This window comes from Chlorocebus sabaeus, chromosome 7 (assembly GCF_047675955.1).
Source record: "Chlorocebus sabaeus isolate Y175 chromosome 7, mChlSab1.0.hap1, whole genome shotgun sequence".
Lineage (NCBI taxonomy): Eukaryota > Metazoa > Chordata > Mammalia > Primates > Cercopithecidae > Chlorocebus > Chlorocebus sabaeus.
The window spans coordinates 474,394-490,046 of record NC_132910.1 but is presented as its reverse complement, the minus strand read 5'-3'; the positions used below and the strand labels follow the sequence as shown (position 1 = coordinate 490,046).

At 38.7% G+C, this 15,653-nt stretch overlaps 1 pseudogene; it reads right to left on the bottom strand.

The window, feature by feature from the left end:
* The window catches only part of LOC103235583 (UDP-glucuronosyltransferase 2B4-like), a 53,914-nt pseudogene that overhangs the window by 25,641 nt on the left and 12,620 nt on the right, over positions 1-15,653 (bottom strand).

Below are 15,653 nucleotides of genomic sequence, written 5' to 3'. Positions count from 1 at the left end.
CTCTAGATCACAAATTATTGTAACAGTAAAACTGCATTAAAATTGGTTTCAGATCACAAAGGAAGAAGCACCAAGTCCTCTGGGGCAGTAAGTGAAGGTTACACATTAAGACATGGTATGTGACTTGAGACTTGAAGAAATCATACAAGATTGTCATGTGGACAAATAGAGAACACTGTGGATAAAGATAATGGTGTATCACCCATTTCTCATTACCACCCTCCCCCAAAAAAGAAGCAGCATACATGCCAGAACTTGTTCTCTTAGAGAAATGATGCAGTCACTGAGTTTGATAGGGCACAGTATCCAGTACAGCAGGGAGAGGGGTGGTGGTCGTGCTTGGATAGAGGAAGGACAGGCCACACTCCATCATGAAATGTGTTACCACCACTCCATGATAAAGATAGGGGATTTACTCTCATAGAAAATGAAGCAACTGATAATGAAAGAAGAACTGTCATTTTTCTGTTGCATTTGTGACATCTATACATTAGGAGAAAGAGTAGGTGTGATGATTGAATTAGGAGACAGACAACCCAGAAAATTATAGAAAAACAATTTTGTGAAAGGTAACTACACTTGAAATAAAGACAGTTTGTTTCTGGCCATAAAGAATGCCACTGTGCATAATAAAATGTCAACCCCTTTTAGTTTATTATATTTTTCCTAGGACTGGAAGATAAATATAAAGAAGTTAGATTTTATTTTTGACTTTTTAAATGATAAATGTTGAATCAATTATTATTTCAACAGTGTGTTTTCCACTGAGCCATTTTCATCCTCACATGCTGTTACCCAAGTTTTCAATATTTGATCCTCAGAGTCTTACTGAGAAGGTGATTCTGGAATACCCACTATATTGTTGAATATTGGTACTAAAGTATCTGATTTCCTGTCATCAAATTTCCATAGAACTGTATAGATAAGGGAGCCTAACGATGAGAACACGTGGACACATAGAGGGCAACAACATACACTGAGACTTTGCAGAGGATGGAGGGTGGGATGAGGGAGAGGAGCAGAAAAAATCACGAATGGGTACTAGGCTTAATGCCTGTGTGATGAAATAATCTGTCAAACAAACTCCCATGATACAAGTTTACATATGTAACAAACTGGAACATGTACCCCTGAATTTAAAAGTTTTAAAAATGAATGCACCTTGTTCTATGAGTAAAATTAAATTTATAGCATGTCTGTTAGAATTCTAAACAGATTGAGATCACCTAGTCAAATGTCTTCCATATGGCTAATAAGGAAAAGAGGACAAGTTAAGTAACGAGAACTATTAGAAGACTGAAGTAAATAGAACAACGATATTATCTTCACTAATTTTTATATTGTGAAGCTAAATGCAATCATGAGGTTTCATATATAGTGGCTTAGAGAATTGTGATAATAAATTAAAACTTCAAACATTTAAGTAATTGTTAGGCAGACATAATCCTAGTATAAAGAAGAGTAAAAAGTTACTACTAATGGTTTACACCTATTTTATTAATGTATTTACTACATATACATTCATCTTACAAATTTAATGTTAATCTTTTCATTTATAAAAAATGAAATGGAAGGGAGTTTACTTATTTTCACTTCTTCCATAAATTAGAGTCTTATATTTGATAATTTACTAAAAATGAAAATCTATGTCATCATCTATATGAGAGATCCATTAATCTACTTAGAAAGTACATATAATTTGTTTCTGATTACAAATTATTAAGTGCTTCTTCCAAGAAAAAATTGTAAATGATATTTTTCACATATATCGAGAATGTTATCACATTTACTACCACTGCAAATTATTTAAATGTAAAAATATTGATTGGTAGTTTATAAATAATAGGGCTGTTAAAAAACTTCCAAAATTGTGATGGTGCTAAATTTTGTTCTGCTGACTGTTAACTCTTTGACGGTATACTCTAAAGCGCTGACAGATTCTGTCTACCTTAAGGGCAGGATTTGATCCCCCTCTTTTTATTACATCTTCCTATCAGATATTGGCCAAGTCCGTCCACCAAGGCAGTTTGGTTTTTCTATTTCTCCAAATCTACATGGCTAAGTGGGTACTTAGACTCAGGGTGGATGAGTTTGAGCTTCCTTTCTCTGAATAGCCCTCTGAACAATACACTGAATAGACCTATTTCAAAATTAGGGTAAGTAAAGAGGCCCAGATTACATGGAAAGCCTAAACTCCATGATACGTTTCCATTTTTTTTCAAACCTATTTATTGTTATTGTGCTAGTGAAGTAACACATAAAGTATAACTCCTTTCTGATAACATTTATGGTATGTACAGCACACTTAGGAATCCTATAAGTTATAGAAATGAATGGCAGAGCAGAATTTGGTGATATCCATTACCTGCTTCCACTATCGTGATAATACCAAAATGCCACACTGCACCTCCTAATCACGTATTTTTTTCTAATCACAATGTTAATGGCAAAGTATTACTAATCAACAACACTCTTTGTGCTATTTTATCATCTGTCATGTATATTGTTTTTAAACTGACATCCTATTGTGGGAATAAGGAGGACCAGAGAGAGACCTTGGGGTGTATACAAGTGGATATCTTTATTGAGTACACTCAGACTCAGTGGACTTAACATCCAAAGATTGGGACCCCAACAAAGACAGCACTTGACTTTTATACACACTTTCCAAAAGGGGTGGGCTAACTTGATATAGGCTTACAGTGGAGCAAAAGCAGGGATACAGAGGGAGAACAATTGATCAAATTGTGAAAGCTCATAAGTCAGGATTACGCATGACTTTTGCTTTGCAACCTAGATGTCTGTTATCTAGGTTTTGCTCAAAACAGCCTGCATTGGTTTACCTTATAATCTTCAATGTGGTGCCCAGACAGCTGTAGTTCAGGCCTGCTCAGGCTTCTCATGACCTTCACTGTACTTTTTAGACAAAACAGAATATTTGAAGTTGCTAGTTAGAGAGAAAAAAATCTATAAACTCATACCATAAAACAGAGGAAAATTTGTTTTTTTCTCCCTATGTTGAAGGAGTGCTGGGAGAGTTTCCAGACCACATTTTTTTGGTGTGTGTCCTGTTTTTTTAGATAGTATTACCCAGACTTTCCCTGGGCCTGGACTTCACGCATTGCTGCCTCTGGGACATGTTAGTCTAATAAAGGAAAGCTTATTTCTCTTTTTAATTTCTTTCTTTCTTTCTTTCTTTCTTTCTTTCTTTCTTTCTTTCTTTCTTTCTTTCTTTCTTTCTTTCTTTCTTTCCCACTTCATCTCCCCCTTTGATGCCTCCTGTAATAGAATTTAATGGAAGGCATCACTATCATTTGGTTCCTCATTACAAGTCAGTTCTTCTCTGTTTGGTACAGGTTGATACTTCGTGAGTGCCGTCAGTCGAGTGGAGGTGGTTCTGTTAACTATAGAGTCTATGGTTGATTGGATGCTTCTGATGAGGAGGGGTAAAAGGCAAGGGAGCATTAGGCAATGCTTTAATACAGCCAACATGACCCCTAATGTTTTAAAACCAACAAAGGATGAAAATCAACCTTCTAAGAGGGAATCTGGAGACCATCCGAATTCCAGATCTGAACTGGGACATGAGCTCTCTTCCACATCCTTGCAGTTATTTCTATGATGGCTTTCCTAATATCATTAATTTCTAGGCAGCAATTCATCAGGCTCAACTTTCCACATACTCCCTCTTTCTGGGCTAGGAGGTAGTCTGATGTCAGTCTATTCTAATAGATGGTGTTCCTTATTTCTGCTGGGCTAGTAAGTCTAACGTATTTGCTGTCCCATTAGTGATGATTTCGAGTACTGCCTCCAATCTTATGATGTGGTTAAGCGTGTAAATAGGGGTACAGTACCCCCTGACTTATCTTGTGTCCAGGTACCTACAGTATGTATGGTACAATAAAGTCTTAACTACTATGTTTCTTATCAATGGAGTGTGCGTGGAGTGAGGGCATCCTAATATGGGTCCTCCTCCTTCTAGCACAGATATGGGGATCAGCACAAACAAAGCAAACAGTCGCATTCTTACGGCCAGCATGGGCAGTAAAGGTATGTAGGTGGTTGGTTAAAGCAATAGCACAAGAGCAATATAATGAATAATACAAAGAAGATTAGTTGGCCTAAGATTTCTAGTCATATTGACTTGTTTGATGATGATTCTTCAAGCTTTGGCCATGCATAGACTAGTCAACTCTTGGTGTGACTAGAGCAGGGCTTGCTGTTTTCTCAAGCTTCCACCGTGCATAGACTGGTCATCTTCCAGAGTGACCAGAGCAGGGCTGTTGTCTCCACCGGCACCGTGGTCTCATTGCAGGATCAGCTGGGTCGGATGGTCTGGGTCCTGCTGGCTTATCCACTGGTCCTGGGCAGATGGTTTCAGCTGACTGTGGTGGATCCAAGGCACGACACCTGCAACTTTAACAACAGTGGAAGTGGACAGTATGGGGCCCAACCCATATGGGGCACAGAGTAGTTGGATTCTATTTCTTAACCTAAACAAAGTCTTCAGGTTTGAAAGGGTGCCCTGGGTCCGCCAGACTTATAGGCATTCTTTCCTGTGCCCAAAATAGACGTTTTTCATGGCCATACCTAAAGCCTGCATTTGCTTCCTTAAAGTTAGTTTTTGTAGCTCATGGATATTACCTTTAATCTGACTTATGATTGGGGGTGGCTGGCCGAACAAAATCTCACCGGGCAAATAGCCAGTGTGATTTGTTTTGTGGGCGTGCACCTGACTCAGAGAAGGACCATGGGCAAGACCTGGTCCTGCCTCAGATGAGTTTTCTGACAAAATTTCTTCAGCAGCTGCTTGAGTGTCGGATTCATGCACTCCATCCTTCCTGAGCTCTGAGGCTGGCAGGCTGTGTGCAACTTCCATTTTATTTCTGATAGTCAAGTTAATCTTGAACTATTTCAGCCACAAATGCTGGTCCATTATCTGACCCCAAAGTTAGGGGCAGTTCAAATCTGGGAATAATGTCTCTTAACAGCACCTTGGTCACCTCTCATGCCTTCTCTGTCTGGGTGGGGAAGGCCTTGAGCCATCCTGAAAAGGTACAGACAAGCACCAACATGTACTGATATCCCCCTGCTCGGGGCAATTCGGTGAAGTCCATAAGCAGGTTTTCACAGGGCACGGCTCCTGTTTCCTGAATTCCCCGGGGCTGAGTGGGCCCTTTTCGGGAGTTGTTCTGAGCACAAGTTAAACACTGATTACAAATGGCTCAAGTAATAGCAGTGAGCCATAGCACATAGAAAATGATGCCCTAATTATGTCTCCAGCGCCGTTTTTCTCCTGTAAGTTCCTTGGTGGAACTGTTTTACAAATCTGGGGGCCAACATTTCAGGTATGGCTAGCCTCCCATTGAAGAATTTCCACCATCCTCCTTCAAAGTCATTCCCATTTTCCTGGGCAAACCAAGCCGTTTTATTTGGAGTGTAGGTTGGGGGTCCCTGGAAGGGAAATCTCCGGGAGGAGGGTGCATAGTTAAAGCTTCTTCTTTAGAAGGTGGAGTTGCCATTGCAGCTTGCTTTGCCTCTTTGTCTGCTTTTCTGTGTCCTTTAGCCTCTAATGTTCCTGCTTTTTGCCTACATTGCATTACTGTTACCTGTTTGGGGGTCCATACCACATCTAAGAGCTGTAGAATTTCTTCATTGTACTTTATTTCTTTACCTCCAGGAGTTAAGAGTCCTTTTTCTTTGTGAGTAGCCCCATGACCATGCAAAATGACTGAAGCATATTTAGACTGTATGTAAATATTTGCTGCTATAAGACCTCTGCTTTCTGAGAGGAAGTTCCTGTAGACAAAGACTGTGCCTCTACTACTGAGTCCAAAGTCACCACTGCATACCCAGTGTGGCAGACCCCTCTAGTATGAAGCAGCTCCCATCAGTAAAATATTTAATGTCCAGGTCTCTGAGGGATCGGTCTGTCAAATCTCTCTGGCTTGAGAACACTTCATCTACCACATCCACTCAGCAATGAAGGGGGCTTCCTGGCATTGATTCAATGGGGAGCAAGGTAGCTGGGTTCAGGGTATGCGCAGTTTCTAAAGTTACGCAGGGATTTTCACATAGGAGCCCTTTTTATTGAGTTATTCTCAGATTTGGTAACCAATGGTGTCCCCTTTGGTCGGTCAAAGTTATAACTGAGTATGGTACTTGGATTGTCAGTTGCTGTCCTAAAATCAGTTTATTAGCTTCCTGTGCCAGCAAAGCAGTGACAGCTAGTGCCTTAAAACAAGGAAGCCATCCAAGTGCCACAGAATTCAATTGCCTGGATAAGTGTGCCACCGGGTGATGTCATCACCCTATGGCTTGAGTTAGAACTCTTATGGCCATTCCTTTTTGCTCATGGACGTATAAAAAGAAAGGCTTAGTTAGATCTGGCAGTCCTAAAGCTGGGGCCTGAGTCAAGGCTTCTTTGATTTCCTTAAAGGCCTTCTCCTGGTCAGACTTCCAGAGGAAGGACTCCTTTTTCCCCTCTTTTTGGCTTCATATAATGGCTTAATCACGAGCAAGAAATTTGGGATCCAGATGTGGCAGAATCCTGCTGCCCCTAGGAACTCTCTTGTCACCGGGTGATTGGAGTAGAAAGCACATAAACAGCTTGCTTCCATTTGCTAGTGAGCCATCTTTTCCTTTGGCTTATATAGAAGCCTAAATACTGGCCACTTTTAGGCAGATTTGAGCCTTTTTCTCTGACACTTTATACCCTGCCTTCCATAGCAGGTGCAGGAGGTCTTGGTTCCCTTGGAAGCAGTCCTCTCGGGTGTGGACTGCTAGAAGAAGATCATCAATGTACTGGGCAAGACACAGTCACTCTTCGGTGGAGTGTATGCTTTAAGGTCTGAGGCCAGTGCCTCTTCAACGATTGTAGGAGAGTTTTTAAATCCTTGTGGGAATCTTGTCCAAGTGTATTGTGATACACCCCATTGAAAAGTAAAAATAGGCTGACTGATTGGTGCAAGCCGGAGACAGAAAAATGTGCCCTTTAAATCTAGGACTGTAAACCCAGTGACCCTTGCTGGAATATGTCCCATTAAGTAGATGGGTTTGGCACCACTGGGTGGATGTTTACTGTGGCCTGATTTTCCACACACAAATTCTGTACTGGTCTATATTCACCAGATGGCTTCCGCCCTGGCAAGAGAGGGGTGTTCCGTCATGACTGGCATTTGACTATGATTCCATGCTTATGAAGCTGCTCTAAGTGTTTGCGGACACCCCGTAGGATCTTGGGGAGTACCGGGTTCTGTCGGACCAGAACCAGAGTTGCTCCCGGTTTTAACTCTACCACCACTGGTGCCTGACTTACGGCCAGTCCAGGTGGATACTTTAGCCCAAACTCCGGGAATTTTAGTAAGCAACCTACGCATTTCATTTACTGCTGGTTCCAGAGTCTTATTTGCATATAGTCTCCATTCTTCAGTTTACGGAACAATAAGGGTTAACATCATAGCCTCTCGCGAGGTAGGTTTAAAGTTACATTCCCTTTTGGCCTAAATATAGTCTGTGCCTGCAGTTTTTGAAGTGGGTCTCTTCCCAGCAAAGGAACTGAACAATTTGGGAGGTATAGGAATTCGTGTTGGACTTCTCATCCTCCTATAACACACCTCTTTGACCGACAGGTGTGCCTCTTTTCAGAGACTCCAGTGCCTCCTACAATAGCTGCACAGTTCTTGGATAGTGGCCCTATAGGTTGGGTCACTCCTGAGTGTTTAACTCTGGTGTCTAACGTAAAGTCCATTAGCTGGCCTCTCTCTTCTAATCTGATGTGGGCTCCTCCGGGCCCAAAGTGAAGCAGCCTGGTCTGTCCTAGTCCTCATATCCTTCATCCCCTGCCAGTCTGATCAGATCAGTGTCTGGTTTCTCCTGAGTGTGGCAGCCCCCAACTGGTGGCCTTAGTATACCATGGCCCTGACACTTTTCCTTGATATTATTCTCTGGACACTCATCCTTCCAGTGTCCTTGTCTTTTGCACGGTGCACACTGATCTCTTTCCAGCCTCGGTCCGCTCTCAAATCCCTGTCCATACTGGCCTCTTCCCCGCCCACGTCCTTGCCCACATCACGACCCCTTGCAAAGCCAGCTTCCCTCCCTGTGAGGGCTGCTGCCAGCAAATCAGCCTTTTTCTTAAGCCTTCAATGAGCCTCCCTCTTTGCCTCCCGATCTCGGTTAATGTACAACTTGTGGCCACTTCAGTGAGCTGAGTAGCATTCATGCCTGCAAAACCTTCCACTTTCTGCAATTTTCGCCTGATATTCCCCTGGGCCTGCAATACAAATGCGGTGTTCACCATGGGCTGGCCTCACTAAGTCTTTTATAAAACTGACTGGGGCTTTCATCTGCGCCCTGAAGCGCCTCTGAGATTTTCCCTAAATTGCCTTTCTCCCGCCTTCACTTAAATTTTGCAGGAGTGCCTCTTGGTATCTGGGCAGCTGCTGTAGCTGGGCTGCCTCATTTGGATCCTATGGGGGTCCCCTTATTTCCCAGAGACGCATTTGCATAGCCGGAACACGACCTGACTAGAGACAGCTTGCTTGACTTCCTAGCATTTCACCTTAACTTCCTGGATGGAGCGCTCAGATTTTCATCTCAGCAGAGACTGGGGGCTTGTATCCTTTTGAGCTTGACTCTTCAGAGTCAGTAACTCTGGGTAAAGGGGGGTAGATTGGAACATATGGAGGAGGGGTCTCTTTTCCCTCCATTGATTCTTGCAAAACCGGTTTTTCCTGCAGCTTTCTTTCTGTCTCCTTGTTTGCCAGAGAAGCTTTCACTCTCTGCTCAGCTCATGCTACCAGCTCCTATGACTTTCTCTTTAACTCTGTTTACAGGTAAAGCTTTCATTTTGTCTTTGTAGCTGCCAGCGCAGCTGATTTCTCTGCTCCAGTGCGAGCATTCCGCAAAAAGCTGCTAAACAGGGCGGCATTCGGCCATGAGTTCGTATAAGAAAATTTGGTCTGAAGGCGGAGACTGTTCTCCGACTCCGGTCACCCCCTTTAAACACATGGCCAATGGTCTCCCTATCTGTAGTACATTGGGTCGGCCAGCCAACACCAAAAGAGGGCTTTTCTAATTCACAGAGAGCTCTCAGCGTTCGATGGGTTAACTTGACTTCCTAACCCCCCGCAAAGCCTTTCTTAAAGTTCTTTAACATGCTTTCCAATGGGGTGGGTTTCGATGCTTTTCCTCCCATTCCCTCCTGGTTATGACACAGCACAAGCACCTTTCCTTTCATTTTAGACCAATCAGGCCCGGTTGGTCCTACACTTTGCTTGGATAGATGCTGGGATTGCTTCAAGGTCTGAGCTTTCAGAATAGTACTGTTATGAATATGGATGTGTAAATATCTCTTTGAGATCCTGATTTAATTGTTATGGATAAATATCCAGAGGAGGAATTGCTGCATCATATGGTAATCTTATGTTAATGTTTTTGAGAAACCTCACACTGTTTTCAGTAGTGCCAATTTTTTAAACAAACCTCATCACTCAGTTCCTTTGGAACGAGGTATGTGCCACAAGATACATTTCCTCTATTATTAATGCATAGTCATGCAGGTGTGCGTGTGTGTGCGTGTTTGACTTAGTACATATAGTAAGAATTAAAATAGCATCTTAGCACAGTGGTTGGGAAAGATATTGTTAAAAAATATGGAAACCAGACTCTTCATTTATAATATTTTAATCACTTGTATGGATTCTTAGGAAAACTAGTGTTATTTGTTTATCTTTAATTTTATATTTTTATAGTTCTGCTAAATAACTTGTATTTATTCCAGGCAGCTTTTCTGTTTAGTCATGAGGATTTATTTACCTGACTATGAGCACAAAGGAAAAGTTACTTGTTATTGGGAAAACGTTATATACTTCTCACAACTGTATAATCTAATATAAAACATTTTTTTCATGTTCTTATTGGACGTTTACATATTCCCTGGTAAAATTCCCGTTTAGATCTTTTAAACATCTTTTGATTAGGTTATTTGTCTTTTTAACATTGAGCTGTAAGCTTTCTTTATATATTTTTTATATAAGTCACTTATCAGGTATGTACTTGCAAATTATACTTCAAACTCTGGTTTCTCTTTTGACTTTATTGATGGTGTTGTTTGATGTGTGAAAATATTAATTTTGATGAAACCCAGTTTATCAGTTTTATTTTGGTTGCTTCTGCTCCTGGTGTGATATTTAAAAACCTTGCCAATTCAGTGTTCCAAAAAATTTTACTGTGCTATATATACAATTGTTTTTGGTGCTTTGAAATATTAATGAATTCATCCTTTCAGGAACCCCATGAGAGTGATAATACTGTGACCACCACTGCCATTTCATCGGTGAGGAAGTTGAAGCAAATAAAGCCCAAGCAACTTGTCCAACCCCACATCATCATGTAGTGCTTTCTCAGAGACTTGAATCAAGGGCATCTGGATCCAGAGTGCCAGCTCTTAACCACCATGTTATGCTGACTCTTCTATTTGGGGAACAGATATTCTCAAAATATAGTATTCCCTATTTTCAACTCTTGTAGCTATATATTAATGATAATTTTTTTACAAATGTATAATTTAAAACATGTAGATTCATTATTCCAGTTATGTATCACTGCATGACATATTGTTTCCAAATGTCAGATCTTAAAACAACTGTAACAATTTTATTATCATTGCTCAGAGTTTGGGGCTGTTGGTTGGGCTAAGGTATGTGTTCCTTCCACAGAGTTTCTTATGTAGCTACTTTCCTATGGTGCCTTGCTCTATAATTATCTGAAGGTCATTCGGTTACATACTTAATGATTCAAGTTGAAGGGATAAAAGTGCTTGTGGGCTCCCAGGATTTCTTAGGCATATATTTGTATCTCTCTGCCAAATTGTCATTTATTACGGGGACTACAGATTGAGTTGAGGAGGAGTGGAGAGAAAAAGAAACATATAAACAAAAGATCCAAAAAGAGGGAGAGAAAGAGAGAGAGAACACGTTGTGTTTCAAACAGAACTTTGAAAGTTAAACTGCATTATTTCCACTACATCGTTTTTTGTTGAGACAGCTACAAGGTCTGCCAAACTTCTAAGGGAGGGGAGTTTACTTGACAGGATAATTGTCAAAGTATTTATATTCATGTCACAAAATCACAACCAATATAACTTTTTGAAGAAGACAGCAGAAGTTGTTAAGCTATTGTAAGATTCATAAAATATTAAAAATAATAAAAAAACAAATATGAAAATTTTGAGAATTTAGATATCTACAGTTCCTGCAAATTTTAAACACTGTATTGTATGTATCCATAGGTATTTTAAACATGGAATAAATGTTCTAAAAAAAAAGCTGCACATGAATAAAATCACATATGAGAAACATGATCAAGTTTTTTGAATAATACTAATGAATTAATAATGAGATGTTAATTTTTCAAACTTCCTGTATTGATTTTATGTTTATTTCACAAATTAATTTTTAAACCTCATAAATAACACATGAAAATATTGTAAAAAGTTAAATACTGCAGAATTCTGAGAATAAAATCTAATATTCCCATCCTTGGATTTATGTGTATTCTTCTAGATATTTTTTTTCCTTGTATGAGTTTACATATATTTTAATTAATTTCATTGCAAGGAAGACTTTTTTTTCTGGAAACTACTTTTTCTATTTAGCAGTGGAATAAACTGTTCTCTGCAATGGCTACACTCATACATTTGTTGGAACTATATGTGTTCATTGACTGGAGCCAATTAAGTGCTGGAGGAAATATTCTGTTCATACATGTGCTTATGTGGAAGGATTTCTGCATGACAGATTTCTAGATGTAGAACTTCAGTTTCAAACTGTATGCTGGCATTTTATTTTAGAAGGTTATTTTGCATTATACTCCCTCAAAAAGAGATTTCTCAGATTTTTGTAGATTGCAAATCTCTATAGTATTAATTTATTGACATTGTTTCTCTTTTCCTGAGCACCAGTTACTTTATAATCTTTTATATGTTTTTGGCAATTTTTACTTTGAAGTGCACATTTATAGTTGCATAAAGTTTTATATTGGAATATTTCTCTTTTTTGGTTGGTGATTGTAGTACTTTCTAAACAATAGATACCCATTTTTTAAGTGTGTTGTAGAATAGGTTTAATGTGAATTAATTCAGGCTTATAAGAATGATAAAACAACATTATTAACCTTTGCCACTTTATTATTCCTGCTTTTCTGTATCAATACCTGGATGATTTGTATAAAATATTCTGTTGTAAACACTTCCTGTAATTTTTTTAACATCAGTGTTTTAGTGTATGTGTGTCTGTGTATGACATAATTTATATATACATATACAAATATAAAGCTGTATATTTAGTGATCTGTATACAGTGATATATATGTGGGTGTATATACACACACACACACACACACACATATATATATATATATATATATAGTGAAATATATTTAAATCATGCCTTAGGCTCAAGAATATTTGTTGGGAAACTTGTTTAATGATGAGACTTCTGGTTAACAAAGACAAATAGGTTTCTGTCAGTTTGGACCACTGTGATCATAAAGTGCTTCACTGATGTGCAGATTAAAGGTATATGGCGTGATTTAGCTATTTTCCACAAAATTGATAAACTTTTTGTATTGTTTGTATATATGTTTTTGTTATACTAAAAATTTAATGTTGCCACATTATATTTATAGGAGGGAAGGATCAAACGACTGTGGAAAAGAGAAAAAATTAGACATCATTTAAAGTATAGTTATGTAGAATAATTATTATTATTTCAAATTATCTTCAATAAACACATTGAATTTCCCAACATACCTATTAGATAGTAAAGTGATTCTGTGTCTTGTTTCAAAAGAAATGGACATGTATATGTGCATGTATGTTTAGAAAGATTGAAAAATCACTAAGTCCCTTTAGAATGCATTTCCTATATTATCACAAACTAAAATTAAGAACTTACATTTGCTACTAAAGGTCATAAATGAGAATAAAACCAATATGAAATTTAGGATTGTTTTTCCTAGCTCTGTTAAGAATGATGATGATATGTTGATGAGAATTGCACTGAATTCATAGACTGCTTTTGACTGTATGCTCATTTTCATAACATTGATTCTACCCATCCATGAGCATGGGAGATGTTTCCATTTGTTTGTGTCACCTATGATTTTTTTTGACAGTATTTTGTAGTTTTCTTAGTGGAGGTCTTTCACCTTCCTGGTTGAGTATATTTCTAAGTATTTTATGTTTTTTTTTTTTTTTTTTTTTTTTTTTTCCTTTTTGATTCAGCTGTTGTGAAAAGGGTTGAATTCTTGATTTGATTCTCAGTTTGAAGTCTGCATAGCCAAAGCAAGATTAAGCAAAAAGAACAAATCTGGAGGTGTCCCACTACCCAACTTCAAACTACTACAAGGCTGTAGCTACTGAAACAGGGTGGCACTGGTATAAAAACAGGCATGTCGACCAATGGAACAGAATACAAAATCCAGAAGTAAAGCCAAATACTTATAGCTAACTGATCTTTGACAACGTAAACAAAAACATAAAGTGGAAAAACAACACCCTATTCAACCAATGGTGCTGGGATAATTGACAAACCACATGTAGTAGAATGGTACTGAATCCACATCTCTCAACTTATTTAAAAAATCTACTTAAGATGGATGAAAAAATTGAACCTAAGACCTGAAACAATAAAAACTCTAGGAGATAACATCAGAAAGTCTCTTCTAGACATTGGCTTAACAAGGACTTCATGACCAAGAACCCAAATCAAATGCAACAAAAACAAAGACAAATAAATGTGGCTTAATTAAACTAAAAAGCTTCTGCACGGCAAAAGAAATAATCAGCTGAGTAAACAGACAACTCACAGAATGGGAGAAAATATTCACAAACTATGCACCTGACAAAAGACTAATATTCAGAATCTATGAAGAGTTCAAACAAATTAACAAGAAAAAAAAAATAATATCATCAAAAAGTAGGCTGATCATGAATTGACAGTTCTCAAAAGAAAAATATACAAATGTCCAACAAACATAAAAAAAATGCTCAACATCACTAATTATCATGGAAATGCAAATCAAAACCACAATGCAATACCACTGTCCTCCTATAAGAACGGACATCATTAAAAACCCCCAAATAATACAATACTGGCATGGATGTGGTAAAAGGGAACACTTTTACACTGCTGGTAGGAATGTAAACTAGTACAACCACTGTAGAAAACAGTATGGAGATTCCTTAAAGAACTAAAAATAGATCTACATTTTTACCCAGCTATTCTACTACTGGATATCTACCCAGAAAAAAAGAAGTCATTATATGCAAACACTCATGCACACACATCTTCACAGCAGTACAATTCCCAACTGTAAAAATATGGAACAAACCTAAGTGTCCATCAACCAATGGGTGCATAAAGAAAATGTGATACACACACACACACACAAACACACACACACACAGTCACACACCTTGGAATACTACTCAGCCATAAAAAGGAACAAAATAATGCCATTAACAGCAACCTAGATGGAGTTAGAGACCATTATTCTAAGTGAAGTAATTCAGGATTAGGTAGTCAAACATTGGATGTTCTCACTTTTAAGTGGGAGCTGAGCTATGAAAACGCCAAGGCATAAGAGTAATATAATGGACTGTCAGCACTCCGGGAAAGGTCGGAATGGGAAGAGGGATAAAAGACTACACTTTGGGTGCTGTGTACACTGCTTGGGTGATAGGAGTTCCAAAATTTCAGAGATCACAACTAAATAAATTATCCACCTAATCAAACACCACCTGTTCCCTAAAATCTATTGAAATAATTTAAAATAGAATAAAATCAACGAGATGAATATTTTTAAGTGACCAGAAAAAAATGGGTACACTGAGGCTCAGGGTGAAAGTTTGGTTCAGCAGAAGTGTGGGACTGTACCCCAGCTCTCCTGACTTTTAGTCCAGTGTTCTCTCCACCACTCACTCACTTATTTCTCCATTTCTAATTTTTTTTTTGGACAAAGATGTCTTTATTTTGTTGATATTGTAAAATAGTTCAATATTACTGTAGGAAGCAGGTAGCAGTTGCTACATTTCTAATTTCTTTTTGGACAAAGATGTCTTGATTTTGTTGATATTGTAAAATAGTTCAATATTAATGTAGGAAGCAGGTAGCAGTTGCTATATTTCTAATTTCACATACATTCCACTGTGGAAATGAATAAAGCTCTAAAATGATAAACATTTTGCCATAAATTTTAGGAAAAAACTTTATTTATGCCCCACCACATATCACTTCAAATAATTATTAAAAATTCAATATGCGGCCGGGCGCGGTGGCTCATGCCTGTAATCCCAGCACTTTGGGAGGCCGAGGCGGGCGGATCACAAGGTCAGGAGATCGAGACCATCCTGGCTAACACGGTGAAACCCCGTCTCTACTAAAAAATAGAAAAAAATTAGCCGGGCGCAGTGGCGGGCGCCTGTAGTCCCAGCTACTCGGGAGGCTGAGGCAGGAGAATGGCGTGAACCCGGGAGGCGGAGCTTGCAGTGAGCCGAGATTGCGCCACTGCACTCCAGCCTGGGCTACAGAGCGAGACTCCGTCTCAAAAAAAAAAAAAAAAAAAAAAAAAAAAAAAAAACTTCAATA